The sequence below is a fragment of the Diachasma alloeum genome, unplaced genomic scaffold (genome assembly GCF_001412515.2).
Source record: "Diachasma alloeum isolate Michigan unplaced genomic scaffold, Dall2.0 Dall_scaffold_00431, whole genome shotgun sequence".
NCBI classification, from domain to species: domain Eukaryota; kingdom Metazoa; phylum Arthropoda; class Insecta; order Hymenoptera; family Braconidae; genus Diachasma; species Diachasma alloeum.
Genome location: NW_021680570.1, coordinates 380,792 through 385,503, shown reverse-complemented (window position 1 = coordinate 385,503; position 4,712 = coordinate 380,792).

The window sequence follows — 4,712 nt, the reverse complement described above, 5'->3', positions numbered from 1 at the left end:
GCAGGTAGCTCTAATTCTCCGTATATATTTTTATATCGACAAAAAAGTAACGGTTTATAAAATTTTACTCTCTCTCTCTCTCTCTCTCTCTCTCTCTCTCTCTCTCTCTCTCTCTTTCTATACATAAATACCTTGGAGTTCCGCAGGTGACGAATTCGCCTGGAATTTCGTCACAGCTCTCCCGAGAGCGTGGTCATGCCTGAGTCTTCTGCCAGGCTAACGGAGTAGCTGGATTATGGCTGGTGACTTGAGGGGGAAGAGAAGAGGGCACACGTGCTGGATCAACCTCAAGGTATTCTTCGTAATAACCTTGGGGATTCTCCTCGATACTATCAACTGCTTCGTCTTCGAAGAAGACCGCGCGAGCGGATGGATACCGGAACGCTACCGATGAACGACGGAAAGGTGATCGAGTCGGCGGACGCGTGGAGCAAGCAGGGCGATATGCCAAGCTGGGACAACTCGAATGTTCCGGCCTGGGAGGTAGCCGTCAGTCAGTGGCCCTCTCGTAGATCTTTCGAGGCGCTTGGCAGCATTCTCCAACTCATCCATTGTCGTGCCATCCCGAACGGTGATGCTGACCTGAAGAGTTGGGACCAGTTTACGATGGGTCTGGATCACCTGGTCCAATTCGCTCACTGGAGGTTTAATACGGGTGTAGTAACCCCTTATACACGCGAAAAAGTTATTCACGGATTCGTCATCCGCCCGAGTGCGGAGTGCGGGTTCTTCCCGAATCGCGGTCTGATGATCAGCATCCGTGAAAGTTCTTCGGAAGACGCCTCGAACTTGTTCCCAAGTTCGGAACTCGTGGAGGTGCCCTCGATACCAAGTCAATGCCGCTCCACTAAGGAGGAAAGGAATTCCTCTGATGAAGAAATCGTCAGGGATGGGGAGGAAGGAGCGACCTTCTTCCACCCTAGTGAGAAAAAGCTCCACATCTTCTTCAGGAAGACCGGAGAATTTTCTATCCCACTTCTTCATAGAATGGAGAAGGGATACGGGTTCCAAGGGTTTTGGCCCTCTTCGACCTGACCTACTCTCGCCGTCGGAGATGTGGAAGTCGTCTTCAACGGGAATCACCCGTCGAGGGGAATGATCCTCCAGACCCGGCGAGGGTGGAATTTGCCTCGCTCTCGAGGTATCTCGCTCCCCAGAGGTTGGGGGGACTTGCCCTGCCTCACGTGGAATTTGTCCCTGTGATTGAGGGAGGCCGCTCCCGTAAGTGGGGGGATATGAAGGCCACGCAGCATGGGAGTAAACTCCTTGTGGCGGTGGATTGCCTCCTACTGGAGGATAATACCCTTGTTGCTGGGGATTCTGACCAAGCCACATTGATGGCTGGAGAAGGAACTCAGGGTTGATCCCTGGATGGGCTCCTTGCGGAGTACGGCTTTCAGTTGGAATATTCCCCAAGCGAATACGATTGTAGGCCAGAGTTAGTTCGTCTTCCTCTGGAACGCCATCTTGGCTAACCAAGTTGAGATCTTCCGCACCACTGACTCGAATGGAGCCATGGCTGGATGCCGATGAAACGGCAGCCGCGTCGGAAGTATCAATATCGGAAATGGTATGGCTTTGGCTCGAACCACAACGCGTAATCTTAACCTTAGATTTCGTGGTCGTGAAAGTGGTTCTTCTCGTGTACTTCCTTTTCGGAAGTACAAGGGTATCCCCATCTTGGCCGTCAGGCTGGACGGATTGGTCGATCGTAGCATCGACTTCACGAGTAAACGCTCCGGAAGTACCATTTCTGGAGCCACCTGATATGGGGACCTCAGTGCTGGGAGTGCCGGCACCGGAAGTTTGCGAAGTCGCACCTCTAGAGGTGGATTCGCTACCTTGAGAGAACCCACCAATTGGTGGAAGAGCGGGCTCTTGAGGAGTCCCGTCCTTATTAAGGGGAAGATTGGGATCTGTTGGGGTTTTACCCCGTTTGTCACCCATGTTTTGTCAAGCCGACTTGTAATCGGAGGCTCTCCTTTATGAATCTGGAGGAGCACTCACTTTCTTTTCTTCCGATTAGATTCCCAATCAGGGAAAAAAAATCCATGTAAGTCTCGAATGAGAAAAACGGGAAAATCGAGTTGTTATCACTTATCCTCAATACTCCGCGGTGCGATGTGAAAATCCAAGCGTAATCGAAATTAATCCAAAAGGAGTTCGAAATTAATCCAAGGAGAAAGTCGCACCATCGGATTCACTAATATTTCACAAAAGAAAAAAAAAGTTTCATCCAAATCGACGACTCGAAACCGAGCTGAACTGATCGTCGAGGAGGCCGAAAAACCAAGTTGAACTGACCGTCGAGGCAGCAGAAAACCAAGTTGAACTGACCGTCGAGGCGGCCGAAAACCAAGTGCTGGACGCGAGGTGTGAGCCTCATTATATACCGCAGGTCAGTGATGGGGGGGTTTACCTCCCTCCTAACTGCGGACGAACTCTCCCGAGAGGGGAGGACCTCAAGATATTCACCCATAGAGCGGGGAAAATTACGTAGAGTAGGGATCACGGGATTGGTTACATGTCTCCACCTAGCAACAGGCGGTTATCGTTAACTTAAAAATTCTACCACTCGGCTGTTACCAAGGGAACTCGAGACAAATAAAATTCCCTCTTATTTGTCTCGGATTAAACCTAACCGATGACATCATTATGATGTCACGTAATCCTCAACCTCAACTGTCTCTCTCACTCCCATGAAAATAAATCGGCCTAGTAACCGGCGAAAATCGAAATTTCAAGACAAAAGAAACGGAACAATAGGACTCGAGAAAAACAAAATTCCAATACGATGAGATGATCACGAAATCGAAAACTAAGAGAGAAATGAGAATTAAGGTGCAATCCCGAAAAACAAAATTCCAACGCGATGAGATCATCACGGGATCGAAAAATAAGAGAGGAATGAAATCTTTGGCTTCCGGATGGATGCCGCGTTTGGATTCAGCGTTGCGCCGACGTTTCGCAAATATTGCAGTCTGCATCTTCAGGGCTAGAGCTCCGATTCTGAGCTCCGATGTCTAGGGGTAGTCCTTATATGCTTTCCCTTGTGGTGGTGGGGGAAGGGGAAGGGGGGGGTGGTCAGCCAATCATATATTTTTAATTGATCGGCTGGTCAATTAAGAACAAAACCGGGAGGACGGTTTTCCAAATGGGGTTCACTTGATATCCTCTGTCCCTGTTGAGGTTGTTAGGGTTTTTATGGATCTCCAAACCCTCTGGGTATTTCCTTTCGAAATACCCTTGAGATTTGGCCAACATTCTGGCTTGGTCGTACTGGATAGTATGTCCAGTGTCCATCCAGTGCTCAGCCAGGGCAGACTGTTCTAAGTGACCGTATTTGGAGTACCGCTGGTGTTCCTTGATCCGTGTACTGATCTTCCTCCCGGTTTCTCCAATGTACACTTTCCCGCATGAGCAGGGGATCTCGTACACTCCTGGTGTGCTCAGAGGTGGTCTTGGATCCTTTGCACTTGGCAGCATCTGTCCGATCTTCTTTGGAGGCTGGAAGATCGTTCGAATGTTATGTTTGCCAAGTACTCTACTTATGCGTTCTGTTGTGCCTCTCAGATAGGGGAGGAGGGCCACTTTTGGTCTTTCCTGGTTTTCCTCAGGATTAGTCTCCTCTTCGGGAGATGAGAGCTTGCTCTGTAGCTTCTGCTTGACCTTCCGAATTTGTTGGATGTTATATCCATTCTTGGTCAGAGCTATCTCAAGATGTTCAACTTCACTGTCAACGTTGGAGGGTTGAGAGATTGTAAGTGCTCTATACATTAGGGAGCTAATAACGGAATTCTTCTGGGAGGGGTGGTGATGGGAGGTAGCATTGAGATACCTATCTGTGTGGGTTGGCTTGCGATATACTTGGTGGCCTAGAGTGCCGTCCTCGTTGCGTCGAACCAGGACATCTAGGAATGGAAGACATCTATCTTGTTCAATTTCCATAGTGAACTTGATGCTCACGTGCTGAGTATTCAAGAACTCCAGGAATTCAGTTAGAGCAGTCTTTCCATGTGGCCAGATGACAAAGGTATCGTCCACATACCTGAACCATACAGTAGGTTTCTGAGGTGCTGACTTCAATACTTCGTTCTCGAAGTGTTCCATGAATATATTTGCAATAATCGGGGAAATGGGAGACCCCATTGCCGCTCCCGATTTCTGCTCATAGTACTCTCCTTTGAACTGAAAGTATGTAGAAGTTAAGCAATGCTCAATCAGGGGAAGGAATTGGGAAGAGATGTTGTTGGATTTCTTGATGATTTCCAAGGTTTCTGGGATTGGGACGTTAGTGAAGAGTGATTCCACATCAAAACTCACTAGGATATCATCTGGAGAAGTCCGGAGATTTCTCAGTTTGTTGACGAAATCCAGTGAGTTCTGAATGTATGAACCATTCAGGCCAGTCAACTTTTGGAGTGGTTTCGTGAGAAACTTGGCCAGCTGGTAAGTTGGCGCTCCAATGTTGCTGACAATGGGACGGAGAGGAACAGACTCTTTATGGATTTTGGGGAGTCCATAGAGTCTAGGAGGAAAGGATTCTTTAGGGGTGAGGAATTTCGTCAGGTCAGCCGAGAAACCAGCCTTCTTCAGCAGATCAGCAGTTTTTCGCTCAATTGTACGAGTAGGGTCCTTCAGCCAATCATATATTTTTAATTGATCAGCTGGTCAATTAAGAAAACTTTTTCTGTTAATTGACCATTTTTTTT